General features: G+C 41.4%; 1 long non-coding RNA gene across 1 annotated transcript; it reads right to left on the bottom strand.

Annotated features, from left to right (window-relative positions):
* Positions 1-2,751: 2,751 nt before the first annotated feature.
* Positions 2,752-8,077, bottom strand: LOC132652174 (uncharacterized). Its single transcript, XR_009589650.1, has 3 exons — positions 7,941-8,077; positions 6,033-6,118; positions 2,752-2,876 (listed from the first exon to the last, which is right to left on the bottom strand). It is a non-coding gene; the product is annotated as an uncharacterized LOC132652174 (long non-coding RNA).
* Between the last annotated feature and the right edge of the window lie 10,082 nt (positions 8,078-18,159).

Here is an 18,159-nt window from a genome sequence, read left to right as displayed (position 1 = left end):
TGACAGAGCAGGGTGAGCAGACATTGCTTCTTTTTGCTCAAAATCGCAGACAATTTAAAGTTGATGCATGATTTGTTTCTAGAATTGTTCATTAAATATTTTCCCAGGAGGTTGGCCTCAGGTAACTGAACTATAGAATATGAAACTAGATAAGAAGGACTACTATATTCATCTCTTCAATTAAGAAATGAAAGAAAAAAGAAATGGACAAATGGTAAACATGATTGAAAGAGAAGGAACAGGAGTCAACAGGCATCTGAATGCAATTGCTGGGTTAGATACAAAACTAGCTAATGGCCTCTTTGGTATTTACTATTGCATGACCTGTATTGATGCTGTTGTTAAATATTAGGGTTAATGGCATCTGATTTGCAAGAAAATTGTGGGGTTTTTCTATTTACCAAATGAATGCATGAGCTCATAATATGTAGACTTTTAATTGATACTAAAAAGCAAATCCATAAAAGGTGCTTTTCTTCAAATAATTTGGTGATCCTTGGCTAGTACCATTAAACAAATTTCCATGTGAAACTGCAAGCACTCTGGCCTCTGTTAGCCTTATTTCTAAGTCAGGTAGGACAACATTTTCTTAATAGAAATAAATGCTAAAGACCATAAATAATCTCCAAAGATTATTCATGAATACACAGGTAACCATCTATTCAAAGAAAGACTGGTGGCTTGGAATATGCTGTCCATTTAACTTGAGAAGATGTAGCATTAGGTATTAACTTGAGTACGGAGCTATACAGTATTCAGAATCTACTTTTGCCAGAGAAGCGCTTCCCATGTGGAAACTTGTGCAAGGAATGTAGGATTTCACAAAGGCTCTCTGTTGTTCACTCTCCAGTGCAGGGTCTTCTAAAGCAAACCCAAGAAATTTATCTGTTTGCGTATCAGCAGTGCCTGCCAGTGTAGCTGAATTCCTCTCCTCTCAAAGTATCCATTGTACTAGTTTGTTTCCTCATCACTGTGACCAAATACCTGACCAAAAAAAAAAAAAAAAAAAACAAGAGCTAAAAAGGGAAGAGCTCATTTTGACAGACAGTTCAGAGAATTGTATTTTGCCGTATCAGGCAAGGCATGGGGGTAGAGGCAGCTTGGTTCATGGTGCCACTTGGACAAATGGGAGTTGCTTTGCTCATCTAACTTTGTCCTTTTTTACCTTTCCATTGAGGTTGCAACTCCAGCCCCTGGGTCCTCCCTGCTCTGAAAACACTGTCATAAACACACCCTGAATTGTACCTAATTGTAGGTGTTTCTAAATCCAGTGAAGTCAACAATGGAGATTAGACATAACAGACATAATCTGCTAACGCGCTTGACATAGGTAAGGCCAGCTTTTATTTTGATAACTCTTCTCCCATGACACAGTTCTAATAATTGCCTCAGTTTTTAAAATCTTGATCGATCTAGTTCAGAAATATTAAACCATGGGCTGTAAACATGGTTCAGTGATTAAGAGCACTTGTTCCTCTTGTAGCGTACCCAGGTTCAACTCCCAACACCTACCTGGTGGCTCACAACCATCTGTGACCCAGGCCTACCAGGTATATGCATGGTGTATACACATACATGGAGGCAAAACATGCATACACATGGAGTAAAATTTATAAAACTAAAAATTTTTAATGAAATATTAAACATAGCAAACAAAAGCCAACCTGATTTTACTACTTTCATCAAGGTTCATGATTGCTCTTAGAGATCTTAGGAAATCTTAAAGTAGTTTCAAAAGAAAACATTGGAGCTGGAGCCGGGCATGGTAATACATGCCTTTAATCCCAGCACTTGGGAAGCAGAAGCAGGTGAACCTCTGCTGTGCAGAGAGATCCTATCTCAAAAAAACTTAATAATAATTAAACTAAAATAGTAGTAGTAGCATTAACACTTGGCTAAGAGTGGGACTTTATGACCACTTTCCCTCCTCCGCGCTGGGAATTTGGTCTGCCTTGAACTTACCCAAGTCTTGTACATGTGTCTCAGTCTCTGGGAGTTCACATGTGCAATGGATCTGTTGCCTTTAGGAAATGCTGTTTCCTTGAAGTCATCCACCACCTCTGGCTTTTGGAAACATTCTGTCTTCTGAACAGATCGGGGAGCCTCGAAGCGAGAGGAGGACAATCCCTTTAAAGCTGAGCACTCTGAAGTCTCTGGCCTTCCACACATGGCACAGTTGTGCATCTCTCTGTTGATTGCCATCTGTCTTCTCTGATGAGCATTCCATGATGCCCTGACCTACGGGTTGCGCATAATACACTGAGATTCCAGGCTGCAGCGGCAGTGGTTAGAGAACCCCAGCTGATCCAGCTTCACCCCATGTGGGCCTGTGCTTTCTGTCCTTTCCTCATTCCTTCCCCACCCCTAGGCAGGGTTCCCAGACCCTAGCCAAGCTGGTCACTGTAGCACTGGACATTAAATTTAAGGCTGTAGGCAAGCTAGGTAAACATTCTATTACTCAGCTGTAGCGCTAGCACTTTTAACCTATAAATTAAATATATCTAATGTATATTTTGATCTCATATGTTGATGTATAAAAAGAATATTTTTAGTTTTATATAACATTTGAAATTTTTCGTGTAGTTAGTTTATCTGAACTCTTTAACACCTAGCTAGCCTCAGCAGGAGGTCTCCATAGGAAACAGTCTCAGGTGGTAAACCTGGTAGGCTATTCTCTGCCCACACTGATTGTCCTTTCTAAGCACTCATGCTCGGACTCGGGCGAAACCTTTACCATTTCTCTTGAGATTGGTCCATAAGAAAAACAGTCTTGACAATTTGCCATGGGCATATTGGTCTCAGAGTCTTTGACAGGCCACGGTGATGTTTAAAGACATTGATTCAGGGCTTCCCTCATTCTCCGTTTCCTCTGCTCCCTACACAGTATTGGAAAAACAGGATAGATAAAAAGAAAGGAAAGATGCTGTTGGCTGGGCCAATGTGATAAAGCATGATATGTAAGCACGAAGACCTGAGTTCAAATCCCCAGCATCCACCTATATAAAAGCTAGGCGCAGCTTTGCAGGATAAAGACAGGAGGAGAGCGGGGATTTATTAGCCAGCCAGACGAGTCAGTGAGTTCCTGGTTCAGGGAGAGATCTTGTCTCAAAAAATAGGATGAAGAGCAAGAGAGAAAAACACCGGAAAGTAAACGCTGTCACCCTAGGGCCCCTCTCCCAGCTCTTGCTTCTCATTTTGAAGGAAACTGAAATCTTTTCTTAAGTAAATTGAGTTAACAAGGGATAAGCATCACAAACTAGAGTCTCTGTCCACACCCCTGGACTCCTCACAATAATTGTCACAAATAAAAGTTGTCATACGAGCAACCTCAAGAAAATAGACTATGTTTACCTTTCACCCTTTTTTCACAAATATTTTCTAACAATATCCAATCCCAGTAAATATTAATTTTAATGCCACTAGCCGACACAAGACCAATTTAGCCAATGCAGAGCTAAAGAGCTGTCAGATGTGGTGTCATACAGCCACAACCCTGGTTCTCGGGAGGTTGAAGCAGAAGGCAAAAGGGTCGTGAGTTCATATAAAACCAGCGAGAGATATAAAGAAGGAAATGGATCTATTGATTTGTCCTAAAATGATTTTTCCATGTTCATGGCCATTGGCAAACCTTTGATCTTCAACAGCAGAGTATAATCGTTTCAGTCTGGCTATAGATGTCAATGCTGCCTCTACTACTCCAGACAGATCTGGGTCCTTGGGTTCCTTTCTAGTCCTTGGTATCTTTACGGGCCACGTAAGAATAACCACAACTCACAGTGACTCATAGGCTTCCTGGAGAACTTAAGAAATCAGTTTAGTAAAATACTAAATATGGTCTTCAATACAGAGTAAGCCCAACAAATGTAAGGTACTAACTAGTATTACTGTAGCAATTACTGTGTTACAGCAATATAACATACAGTATGCTATCTACAGTAACAAAAGTATAGAACATATGCTGTAGAGTTGCAGTAGTCATGCGTATAATATATACCAGGCCATAATGTATATCACATATGCTCATTTTTAAATTCACACACACACACACACACACACACACACACACACACAATCTGTCCCTAAGAATCTGCAGGGAAGTGATTTTAGTTCATTCCCCTTAGGCTATCAAAATTTTCACCTCTTTAAATTCCTTATTTAAAATAATGTGCTATTTGCATACAACCTGCCCACAAACTCCAATATACTTCAATGTGTCTCTACATTACTTCTACCTTTTGATCTTCAGTTGGTTGAATCTAAGGATATAAAACTCACAGATGGGGTAGATAGTACTATATGTGCCACATGGTATGTAGACTTTACTATAGATAATATGGAATATGCATTATATGTAAATACTATATTCTTAATTTAAACATAACATGTGCTACTGTGATTATACTGATGTGACTATTACTATTACTATAATCCCCTTCTTTCATAAACATGGCATCAGAGAGCTACTTCCCAGTTTAAATTCATTTTTACTCTTTTTTGTTTTGTATTATTATTATTATTATTTATTTTGTTTATTTGTTTTGTATTATTAGTAGTACACCCCTTCCTCCACCCCTTCCATCTGATCCTAACTTATCTGGTCTCATCAGGACTGGCTACATTGTCCTCATCTGTGGCCTGGCAAGGCTGCTCCCCCATTAGGGGAAGGTGATCAAGGAGCCAGACACTGAGTTCCTATCAGAGACAGTCCCTGTTCCCCTTACTAGGGAACCCACTTGGATACTGAGCTGCCATGAGCTACATCTGAGCAGGGGTTCTAGGTTATATCCATGAATGGTCCTTGGTTGGAGTATCAGTCTCACAAACAAACAAACAAAAAAACCTGGGCCCAGATTTTTTGGTTCTGTTGCGCTCCTTGTGGAATTCCTGTCCCACAAGACCTGTCCAGGTCTTACTATCTCCCCCTTCTATCATAAAATTGCCTGCACTCTGCCCAAAGTTTGGTTATGAGTCTCAGCATCTGCTTTGATACACTGCTGGGTAGAGTCTTTCAGAGGCCCTCTGTGGTAGGCTCCTATCCTGTTTTCTCTTTTCTCCTTCTTCCAATGTTTATCCTGTTTGTCTTTCTGAGTGAGGATTGATCATCTTACCCAGGGTCCTCCTTCTTGCTTAGCTTCTTCAGGTGCACAGATTTTAGTATGTTTATCCTATATTATATGTCTAATATCTACTTATAAGTGAGTATATACTATGTGTGTTTTTCTGCTTTTCGGATACCTCAGTCAGGATGATCTTCTCTAGATCCCACCATTTGCCTGCAAATTTCATGATTTCCTTGTTTTTAATTGCTGAGTAGTATTCCATTGTGTAAATGTACCACAATTTCTGTATCCATTCCTCTGTTGAGGGACATCTGTATTGTTTCCAGGTTCTGGCTATTATGAATAAAGCTGCTATAAACATGGTTGAGCAAATGTCTTTATTGTGTACTTGAGCATATTTTGGATATATGCCTAGGAGTGGTGTAGCTGGATCTTAAGGAAGTGCTATTCCTAATTGTCTGGGACAGCCCAGGCTCCGTTTTATGGCTCTGTTGGTCTCCTTTTGGAGCTCCTGTCTCTTCCAGGTCTTTCTAACTCCCTCTTCTTTCCTAAAATTCCCTGCACTCTGCCCAAAGTTTGGCTGTGAGTCTCAGCCTCTACTTCGATGCCTTGATCAGTAGAGTCTTTCAGTGCCCTCTGTGGTAGGCTCCTGTCCTGTTCGCTGTCTTCTTCTGCTTCCGATGTCTATTGCATTTGTACTTTCAGAAGTACAAATTAAGGATTGAGCATCTTCCCTAGGGTCTTCCTACCCCAAAAAGTAAAGTGATAATAATTAATCTTCAGATATTTTCAATCTTTTAACCATTACCTCTAGAGGACACACAGTATCATCCAATAAATTTCTTAAAATCAAAACACACACGTAAGTGTATTTCAGTTTCGCTCCTTTACAGATACGGTTCCCTTTGACTGAAACTTGCATTATAAAAGAGCAAGCCACTTTTATCTTCCTGGTCGTTGAGAGTGTCTTACCACCTGAAAACGGGCGTCGGGTACTGTATCTCGCTGAGTATGTCTTCCACCCATTCGTTTCAGAATTCAGGTTGAGATGTTGCTGTCTGTAACCACAGAAATAAAAAAACTGAGCTTCTGTCCTTAACAGGGAGGCAGCAGCACATACCAGGAAGCTTTACTTCCCTTTGTAGTTCTCTCTGGTTCTTGTGCGCAGAAGAGAGAGCACATGTGTTTACAAGAAAGCACAACATTTCTCAAAAACCCTGCTTTAAAAAAAAATGAATTATTCAGGGTCTGAGCAGTCTGCCCAGTATGACTCATGGCTAATGCCCTGGTGGTAGCTCCAACAGCCGTCAATGAGATGGTAGTAACAATGGTGGCTGTAGTTCCAAGATCCCTTTTCTGTCTGAAGAGAGTCATAGCGTGAGGGGCATCAATGGGCGCAGGCACCCAGTGAGGCATGCGAGTAACCAGGGCATACCTAAATTTACTAGCATTCCAGCATTGGGCAAAAAAGCAAGTATCATTACCACAATTACTTGGCTCTATCTGGCTAATAATGAATAAAAATGGGGGATATAGACAAACAGGTGTGGGCTTATAGGAAATATTATGAGAAGCCTTAACCCCTCGTTGGAACATCCTGCGTCAGTTCTAGAACTAGCAGTGGTGGTGTCCGAGGTCTGAGTAGGTTCAGGAGACCATTGCCCCCAGGGGCGAGACGTGCTCCATGCCAATTGACTAACTCCATGTTTTCCTCCAATTCTGAATAATCATTTAGCCAATGTAGCTCATGCCTTAGTTGTACATAAAGAAATTAATGCTCAACTAAAAGGAAGCTTGATGGTGTTCAATCAGAGGATTGACCTCGTGCAGGAGCAAATTGATACCCTATGGCAAATCGCTCAACCTGGCTGTCAATGAAAGTATGCTGGACTTTGTGTCACTAGCATACAACATGAGAATTTTTCCTATGCTGCAAATCTGTCTAAACAATTGTCGAGCTATATTTTAGGTAATTGGACTGGAGAATTCGATACTATGATGGAGCAGCTGAGAGTGGCCATTGTCACAGTAAATTCTACCGGAGTGGACGCAGGACTAGCCACAGGATTATCATCATGGATTGCTGCAGCCATGAATCATCTGAAGGAATGGGCGGGCATGGGAGTGTTAGCAGGCCTTCTGGTGTTGGTCTCCTTGGTTTGCCTGTGGTATATATGCAAGATTAGAGTCTCACAACAGTGTGATGCAGCCATGATCATTCAGGCCTTTACAGCCATTGAAGCAGGACATTCTCCCCAAGCATGGTTGGATACCATAAAAAGCTAAAATGATACGCTCAGGATGCGAGGCTAAGCACTGCACTCAGGGTCAGCGCTTTGGACCCAGAGAAGAGCATGTCTGATTGCATGCGGGTTGATGCCCCAGGTCCCGCCTCTGAGAAAAAGGTATCGGACGGGTCTGATGCTCTTTGGGTGGATGACACCTAAATGAACATCTGTACAAAGTCCCAATTTATTTCTAATATCAGAGATCAGACCTCTACTCTTGCCTGATGCGTCTAAAACAAAAAGGGGGAACTGTAGAGAGCTGCGGAATGCTATGCCTTAAAGATGGAGCTGGTTTCCGCCTTCCACCTTCCCGATGGTGAGTGCTCTCTGTCATGAACAATTCCACATTTGGCTAAGGCTGAGGATCTGGCTTGCTTCCATGTATGTGGACCTATCTGCATTGCCCCCGTGGCACGCCTGGGTTGGCTACCCAGAGGCTATTTAAGCTGTGGGCTGGCTTTCCCCGGGGTCCGAGGATTGTTCAATGTTCCTGAATAAACTGCATTGAAAAAAAAAAATGAATTAGCTTATGTTCAGTCTAATCACTCCCTGGAACTCCCTATTTAGGAAAACCGTTAATAGCTAAACATACCACAAACCAACCAGCTTATTTAAAAATGCCGTCCTCCTCATAATGCAGATCTGTGTGCTCGGAATTCTCGTGGAAAGCATGAGGACAATGTGCTAATGAAGGTCAGCACCGTGAAGGTCTGAGCTTTCTCTTGTGGGTGCCCGGCTAACCAAAAGCACTGCGGTCTACTTTGCAGCGCAGGGAAGCTTTCTCGTCGTCAGCTCAAGGGCGACGACTAGTGGTCTCAGGGCGCATTCTCCGTTCGGCCTCAAAGCGTGGAAGCCGGGAATTGCAGCGCAACCGCCTCTTCTGAGCCTTAGTTTATACTATCTGTATGGATAATGAGGCCAGAAGGAGGAGAAGGAAATTAATTTCTCAAGGTTCTCTGGATATCTTGTGTCAGACCTGGGTCTTTATCTGAACATCTCCTCTTAGATTTAATTTTCTTAAGTTGGGAATATGCAGGGTAGGATAATTAGATTAAATTCCTTTGATAGAATTTAGAATTTGGTTCCTTGTGAAAGGACAAGGTTTAACCAGTATGGAGAGGGAGAGGGGGCGGGTGGAAAGGAGGAAGGGAGGCAGAAACTGGGACAGAGACAGACAGACAGAGAAAGAGAGAACTTTAACATCTTTAACTCCTTGTTAAGAATTTTAATGAAGATTTGTTATAGTTTCTTCTGAGTGTCTTTTGACTCTCTAAAAGTAGATGTTTTGGGTATAGTCTGCCTGGCTCCTGTCCACTGAGAGATGCTGTTGACGAGGTGAGTAGAACCTTAGCATGCTATTATTCCAAGTTCTCAGCCCCTCTATCCACACACCCAAACATCTAAGTACACCACCAAAGAGGCTATAGCTGAAGGCCGGCATTTATGCCTGATTCTATGTGTCTGGAAATAAATGTGTACCAGCAAGTTCATAACTTCTAGTTAAATTTAATAGTTCCTCTGAAAGAAGCTAGCAGGTGTTGGGTATATTTAGATTTAATTGTTGAAAATTCAGGGCTTAAACAAAGATCTCTGCAGCTCAGCTAGGCATTTTCTTTTTATCACTCACTCAGAATCATTTAACTCTAACTCAAAATGATCCTGTGGGCAGAGGACTCCTACACAAGAGAGACGAGAAATAGAAATCTTCCTTGAGGTCAGGATGTAAAACCAACACAGAGACAGTGTAGGAGAACTGAGAAACTTTCTCTTGAAGCAAAGCAACTGGGCTGACTCATTAGCCAAGAACTACTCGTGAATGGAGTGATTCTGGTATTTCTGACCTCCCACCAAACTTAAAGACATTCCAGATTTCATTCTTTCTTGTTCACGGCTTCTCAGCACTGTTACCACAGTAACCATATCCTCAAGAACAACACGTGCAAAAGTTTGAGCAGATGACGTATTTATCACTGACTAGTTCGGTTTGTTGTTTATCTTTGAGATAGAGTCTTGCTTGTAGTCCAAATTAGCCTCAAGATCGAGGTATCTCGGCCTCCTGGGTGCTGGGATTACATATATTTGTTACCACGGCTAGCTTTGTGGATAACTTTGAGGATTACAAAGTCCTGCAGGTTTAACTAGGCAATTGAAAAAGGAGCCTCCTGAAGAAAGATGGTTATAAATGGAGGCTCACAGTAGAAGACACTGGAGTTGGTGCTCTTCTGTGACTGTAGCATGGACACTCATTTGAAAACACTCTTTTTCTATTAGAGCTAGCAGCCTTCACCAAATCCCTGCTGTGTAGCAATGGTGAATGTCCTGTCCTGGATGAAGTATCAGCGGAAGGCAACCATTAGTAGAATGAGCTCAAGTGATCCTTACCATGATGCATTTTCAAGGTGCCTGAAGCACGCTGGATGCTGACAGCTCTAAGAAAGCAAAGCCTATGGTGTATTCCTGTAGTACTGGTTACTCCAGAGGCTGAGGCAGGAGGATCACAAGTTGGGCTTGTGATTCTGGTACAAAAGTAGCCTGAGAAGTTAGCATGTTCTGTCTCAAATTTTTAAAAATGGCTGGTTTATAATCTAGTGCTAGAGCACTTATATAGTGCATAAAAGGTCATGGTTTAATCTCCAAGAAAAAAAGGGAGGGAGAGAGGGAGGGAGGAAAGGAGGCCCCAGGGAGGGAAGGAGGAGCTCACTCCAAGATGCATAGCATTTACTACAACACTTACTAACTTTGAAAGCGCTGCTTTCCTGAGTTAACACCTGTTTTGACAAGAGGATGACTGACAGCATCCTGCTTTGGATGGCGAATTATAGAGCCCCCATTTACTAACAATCCATGCATGCTCCACACTAGAGATGTAAGACATCCTCTGTCCATGAAGAGTTAACTTACTTTCCAGCGGAGATAGTCAAGTAAACCCTTACGATGTGTATACCTTGCACATTAGAGACACAAACACGTTTTCGAACTTTATTCACAGCTTCTCAGCCATAGACGGAGAGTCCGAATGCTTGTCAGGGTATCCTGGACAGGCCTATCATAGGAGGTAGCAAAGAGAAGAATGTTCCAACCCAAATGATATGTAGTTGCCAAGGAAGAGGAACAAAAGAGACCACAGCAATTTAGAGGAGCTGAAAGCATTTGATTTGTAGAGCTTCCCCATGAGCAGGGAGGGACTGTTGGAACCCTGGAGGATAACTGCTGGACCTTAAAGCCCTCATGCTGATTTAAAGTCTGAACTGAATTCCCAGACTTGGAGCACTAGCAGTGCATAAAACACAGCATTGTCTTAGCTACAGCATAAGTGACTGAAGACAGGAATACAAGGAAATATAAGCGTAAGTTTCAGGGTGGGATTCACATGAAATCTCCCAACTCAATTTGACATAAGTCTCATTTTGTTCACTCACACACACCTTTTTAATTAAATAAGAATGTGCTCCTGGGCCAGGCCCATTCCTTTTTCACTGCCACCTGCTCCTGGGTGGGCTCAAGGTGTCCTGTTCCCTCACACAGCTGCTCTTTCCACCTCATGTACCATCAATGGCACAGGCATTAAAATGTCCAGCCAAGTTGTGTGCCAGGAAGCCTGCCACATTGGGAGCTGGCACATAGCCTCAGGACTGCAACAGAATGCACAGCTAGAAAGTTGGCTTCTACAAGTAAAGCTGACAAGCTATTATTGTAGCCCAGGCAGGATAAATAGCTATATATTAAATGGGTCTTGTTTTACCCAGGCTTTCAAACAAGCAGATCCACCTATTTTAAAGAGTGTCTAGCTTTGGCCTTTCTAGTCATACGCCCCCTCCCACTGTGTACCTTTCAGGATGGAAATATATGAGGCACATAGGTCTGACCTTCATATTGATCAGTAGATGTACAGAGAGCTATAAAAGACTGAAACGATTGAACCATGCGTCTGCAGACAGATAAAGATGAACACAGTGTTGAAACACATTTCCCTTATACATAAAGCCATTGCAATGCTGTAAGGATGAGTTGACCATTATTACTGTACTGACTGGGACTCTGGGTAAGTCAAGCAGACAAGAATTTGGGAAACTCTTAAGTAAACATCCAGCAGATCCTAGTAAACTCTGTGGTTTCTTCCGATTTCAACCATTACAGCAAAGTTTCCATGAGAGTTACTTATGATGAATTCCAGCAGACGTTGAACATAGTATTAGATAGGGTTCTGTAGAATTAATAGTGTGTGTTGGTTTGTGTGTATGTGTGTGTGTGTGTGTGTGTGTTATAAGAAGTAGGTTTATTAGATTCGTTTATGCTATAGGACTATCAACAATGGCCTCCTACATGCTGGAGCACCTGAGAATCCAGTAGCTGCTCAGTTCACAGAGATGAACAAATGGAAAATATCAACCCCATACTCAAACCTCAGAAGCTCCCTGGCCCATCACTGGTATTAAGTTGATGCTGGAAAGTTTGATGTCAGCTGAAGTGACAGAGACTCTCAGAAAAAAAAAAAAAAAGCAAAGAAAACAGGCAGGGGACACTACTTTTCTCTAGGGCCTGTCTGAGAGCAATCAATCCTCTCTGGAAACACTCTCACAGACACACTCAGAGGTTTGCACCCTCATTCATTCTAAGTCTCATCAAGTGGGCAAGAACACACATCTCAACAAAATGAGCATGCCTGTATTGCAGAACAAGTAGAGCTTGTATTTTAGCTATTATTCAATGAAATACTATAGTAGTATATGTGGAAGACATCCATTAAAAATTATCACTGTCTCTGAGAAATTGCAAGGATATGTTCTTTATCCTATTTGATGAAGCCAGAGTAGAAACTGGCAAGACAGCTCAGTGAGTTGCACGGCTGAAGCACCCAGGGCCCAGGGCCCTCCAACTTCCCAGAGACTGCCACATGCACACTGTGTCCAGGGATTTCACCTAGTCTTTACCAAGAAACCGTTTTTCATTTGAGGGATTCTGAAATGACAAACGCACAGATTTGCTTCTCTTTTCCATTTGGAATAGCCCTCCTTAATTTCAGCTCACTTTGGGCAGTAGTGCAAAGGCTGTCATCAAAAAATATGCTTTTATTTTAGAGGGTGATGGCAGGAAGATGTGGGTTAATGGGTACAGCAATCGTTTGGCTCCTCTCTGGTTGACGCAGCATCACCTCAATGGCTCTTGCTACATGAAGACCGGGCCAGATAGCATTTGCACAGCCCTGCCTTTCTAAAATCAATCCACAAGGGAAGGGAGGTAAAGGCACTTTAAGGTAAAGAAACTCACTAAGGTAAAATATACTGGTCAAGCTGGATGATGGCAGTGCACACCTTGAATCCCAGCACTCAGGAGGCAGAGGCAGTTGGGTCTCCGTGAGCTCCAGAACGGCCAAGGCTACACAGAGAAACTCTCTTGGGAAAAAGAACAACAGCATACAGTAGCATAGTATGCCCTAGATATGGAGATACCCACCTCTACCTACACTAAAAGCATCTTTAGTGCATGGGTTCTTTACATCCCAGAGTCCGTTTCTTGCTTGTTTTCCAGGGTTAAAGATCAAGGGATCCATACAGCACATGTACACTGACTCACTTAAGAGAGGAAGGAAAATGTGTCAGAGACTAAACTATTCTGTTTTCTACTGGTAAAAAAAAAAAAAAAAAAAAAAAAAAAAAAAAAAAAAAAAAAAAAAAAAACCTCATCTGGACAATACATTTTATATCCATAGGCAACTGAGCTTGCTGATTCTGTACCTGAGAACTTCAGTGAAGCTGAGGTCACTTTTGGCAGTTCTCTCCATACCAACAGGGTGATCCTAGCACTAATAAAGCAGCAGAAGAGGGTCAAAGCATTGTTTGCCCTTCCCAAAGGGTGGCACACCTCCAAGAGAAAGAAAGAAGCTCAGCATGATGCTTCATTCTCTTAGGTCACATGCATGAGTAATTTACTTCTTCTCTTGTAAAGAGAAGAACCAGAGAAGTAGCACTAAATAATGTTCCTCTGTTGGACCAAAACATTATTATGAGGTCTTTAACTTAGCAACAAGCAAGATACAGCTTCCCAGCTTTTCCACTATTAAAACCAAGGCTGCGGTATAAATCCTATGCCCACCTCTTTAGGCAAAGAGCAGGAGAGCATCTTTTTGATACACCTAGAAGAGAGCTTCGTGCAATGTATACTGCTAAGTTGTTCTTTATGGTGATTGGACAGAGCTACATGTGGGCCATCAGAAGACAAGTCCCTATTGATCTCTGTCCTTAGAAGGGCCTGCTATTGCAAAAGTCAACAAACAAATTCATACATGCCTACACACACAAGCCATCTGCTGGGTATAAAATAATACTTCACTAGAAGATTTAGTTTACATTTGCATGTCTTCAGGGAAGATAATTTATTTCATAATGGCTAGTCATCCAGATGTCCTCCAGTGAGATTTTGATCATTCTTATTTTTTGATTATACTTCTATATACTTTATTTGACTTCTTCCTAATTTGTGGAGGATTCACCAGCCCACCAGTTTTTCAAAGCTAAGACTAGTTACAGACACCATGAATCACTCATTCTTAGGTTTATTCTCTCTACATTACATTTCAAGATTTTTTTAAGAGAATTGGGACCAGAGATCCACCTTAGGGATGGCTCATCCTCCTTTTCTATACCAATCTTCTGTTTAATCCTTCAATCAAAATTTAACTATCAGCCAGATAATATTATAGGAAGAAGAAAAGAGAAACCTTGTAACACACTGCCTTGCATCCATCTTCATAAAAGCTCTCCTTCAGCATTCCCCTACTCTGCACCTTTCTCTAAACTCTGCCCCCTCCCATGTAGCCTCTCCTAACCTCTAATTCCCCCAAGGAATTTAAGTCTGCCCCTAATTTATATTGGCCATCCTGAAACGCTGTGTTGAAGTTAAACCCTTAGAAGGCAATTGTACATCTATTCCTGTATTTCCAAGCAACGTCTCAAAGCACTTATAGCAAAAGGGAGAGGCGTGTTGTGGTGGAGCCGACAAGACAATTGTTTGGGAGTTAACCCTGAAAAAAACTGCACGGTTGAAAGGGAGACAGTCTGCAGCATCGTTCCTGGCCATCTTGGCTGCAATATTAGGCATAGTTGCTCCATAATGTTACGCTTGTCCTTTCACTAGGACAAATTTATATATACAAGATGACTAGAGTTGCTTGAGGCTTGAAGGTTTTCACAAGTGTTAGCCAGGGGAAGTAGCTGTGAACCAATTTTCACTCTTGTTTGTGGTCACAATGACTCCTAGAGTTTTTTGATGGATCCAAGTAGGATTTTCAGCATCCGATGGCCTCTTTTTACACTACATCATCCTGTTATTCTTAGGGAAGAAATTAATAACAAATTGTGCAAGTCCCTTATGTGCAGTGACCTGGTCTTTTCACATAACCTACATATGCCTAGTCTCATCTCTAGATCTTAAATCATCTCTACGTTATTTGTAAACTGCTAACACTGTAAATTCTGTGTAAATAGTTGTTAAGCAGTATTGCTCAGGAAATTGTGACAAAGGAAAAAAACCCTAGACATATCTAATACTGTTGCAATTTTTTTCTAATGTTTTTGAACCAAAGATTGAATACGTTGATCTGGATAGGTTGACTATTTACAAATGAGAAAACTGAGCAGATTTGTCCCACAATGATGGGACATTTATGATATCTAGTTTGTAATCAGACCCCCATTTTCTCTTTCCTACCCCCTAACCCCACACACTGTATCTGCTCCACATATATCTGGAGATTTAAAATAGTACTTCCTCCATGGAAAGCTCAACATCCACAGAACCACATGTAGCATTCCCAATCCATTCACTGTTCAGTGACTGCACCAAATGCTTTCTCATAAACAATGTATCGTGAGTGATTTAGAAAAAGTAACTACTTTTAAAACATGTATTTGTAGTCAGGAGCAGTGTTACAATCCCAGCACTCAGGATGCTGTACCAAGAGGATTGCCACAAAACCAAGGTGAGCATGGACTAAGCAGTGAGCTTCCGGCCAATCTGAGTTACACGGAACAGGACTTTGTCTCCAAAACTTAATTATGTTAAATTTAAAATGCTGTTGAGAAAACTTAGGTGGTAAAGTACTTGCCTTATGTGCAGGAGGACGTATATTCAATCCCCAGTTCCTACCTAACAAAGCTTCATGCGATTCCTCTCCCTTGTAATCGCAGTGCTGTGGAGGCAGAAACAGATAAATGCTCCAGGCTTGCTGGCCAGCCTAGCCTACTTGGTGACCTCCAGGCCAATGAGAGAAAGGTCTTAAAAAATTAAGGTGGAATTGCAAAAGGGAATTCAAGATTGTGCCCTGTCCTAAACATACAAGCATACACATATGTGTCCACACACACACACACACACACACACACACACACACACACTCACACACACTTCCCAAAACATGATATCATTGGGAAGTGACAAGTATATAAGCAATGCCTTCACACTTGGAGTCTGACCTTAGCCTGTCCAATCCATTGTAGACTTCTAGCACATTGGAAGAAAGTAGAACAGATTGTTTTAAATAGTTACAATAGAGTGATATATATATATATATTCTAACTGGAATTTCTTAATTTCTGAAAAATACCTTTTCATAGTAAGCATTATACTAACATAATTATAAGCAAGTATTATGGTAATACTATTCCTTTGTGGATCCATTATCCAGTGAACTCAAAATCGGTAGGAAAACAGCATTTAAATCTTTGACATTTGTTTTGTTGTAAACCATCCATATGGTTTTGCTGACATTGCTTGTACAACTATGGATGGTATTTAAGTAGGTAACTCTCAGTTACAAAGGCATGTAATAAACCAAAAGAGAAAAGCCTTAGTAATCAGAAATTTCATCTCACTTTTAATACTGTCCGAGAACTCTCTGGAGATCTCACAAACTTATATAGAACTTATGGAGAGACAAAGAACAGTGGAAGTATTAATTATAAATTGCCAAAAAGATGCAAAAGCGATAACAAATGACTGGACTTTTACATAGAAGTTATGGAGAAGGGCTGGAGAGATGGCTCAGTGGTTAAGAGCACTAGCTGTTCTTCCAAAGGACCCAAGTTCAAATCCAAGCAACCACATGGCAGTTCACGACTGTCTGTAACTCCAGTTCAAGGGGATCTGACAGCCTTGCACAGATATGTATGAGGGCAAACACAAATGTAAATAAAGTAATTTAAAAAAAAAGAAGAAGAAGTTGTGAAGAGACAAAGAACAGTGGAACTATTAATTATAAATTATCAAAAATGTCCAAAAGTGAAAACAAATGACTGGGCTTAAGTGAGCACCGGCGTCTTATGGTGTCCATTTTATGCCTGGAACCTACTAAAAGAGAAATTTCTTCAACTGTGTCACAGCACAGAACACCTGAAATCTGGCACCATGAAAGGGGTGGAAGCCAGTTGTATATTTTGACTAGGAGTCCTTGACTTTTTTTTTTTCTTTTAATTCACCTCTTGCAGTTGGCAGTAATTACAAATATGTCACTCCCTCTTGTGTGAGGAAACTTGACCTTTCTGAACACAATTGAATCTTTATTTGAGGAGTCAAAGGTTTGGTGCCTTCGGACATGCTCAGAAACCACAATTTCCTTTGCCCCAACCCTTAGCTATGGAAGGTATGGAACCTTCTTAAGCTTGATCCATTCTTTGTTTATTAAATTTTTATTTTTTATATTAATTACAGTTTATTCACTTTCTATCCCAGCTATAGACTCCTCCCTCCTCCCCTCCCAATTTCACCTTCCCTCACTCATAGTAAGACCTGGAGAGGACAGGAGCTCCATAGCAACAGAACCAAAAAATCTGGGCACAGGGGTCTTTTCTGAGACTGGTACTCCAACCAAGGACCATTCATGGTTATAACCTAGAACCCCTGCTCAGATGTAGACCTGGAAGCTCAGTGTCCCTAGTAATGGAAATAGGGACTGTCTCTGACATGAACTCAGTGGCTGGCTCTTTGACCTTCTCCCCCTGATGGGAGAGCAGCCTTGCCACAGAGGATGACAATGCAGCCAGTTCAGATATGACCAGATAACTTAGGGTCAGATGGAACAAGAGGAAGACCTCCCCTATCTGTGGACTTGGAGAGGAGCAAAATAGCCTGATCCTTTCTTAAATATACTTCTTTCTTTTAAAAGCACGGTGGGGGCAGAGGACAGCTTCTCAAGGCCATACATTACAGGCAACTTAAACTAAATATTTCATAGGACCCCCACATTGTAAGTGCTGGTGGTTGGCCTCCTCCTTTTTTTCAGCTTCTCTTAGGGTGTAAGAGTCTCAGGCATCACCTTTGTTAAAGGATTAGCCTGCCTATTCTCAGCCACCGGCTCCTCTCCTAATATGGCCAGTTGCTTTGCAAAGGCCTAGAAGATCCTCAGCTACGGGTGGACTCAGGCACATCCATCTTTGCTGCAGAAACTAACAGCTCGATGAGCCTATATTTCTTAGGCTTTTTAACATAAGAAAAGTTCTCATAAATATTTTGCCATCTTCCTGGCCCTAAGCCCTTAGGTAACCAATTGAATTCAACTGGCATTTATCAAAATGCTAACTCACTTTAGCAAACACCTACCATGTGTTCTCAGTATATTTGAGGAAAGTGGGGAATCAGATAACAGACCAGCTTTATGGCTGCAAAGAGCTGTGTGACCCAGGCAGAAGCAAAGATGCAAGCACTCAGCAGGGCTCACATAGTTAATTAAACAAAATATATTTATCTTAACATATTATATATATAATATATAATTTGAACTATCTTACCTAGCTATGAAATTCCAGAAACTTTAAGGA

The sequence above is a fragment of the Meriones unguiculatus genome, chromosome 2 (assembly GCF_030254825.1).
Source record: "Meriones unguiculatus strain TT.TT164.6M chromosome 2, Bangor_MerUng_6.1, whole genome shotgun sequence".
Classification (NCBI taxonomy): Eukaryota; Metazoa; Chordata; class Mammalia; order Rodentia; family Muridae; genus Meriones; species Meriones unguiculatus.
Note: the sequence above shows the minus strand (reverse complement) of the source record. Positions and strands in the feature narration are given on the sequence as shown.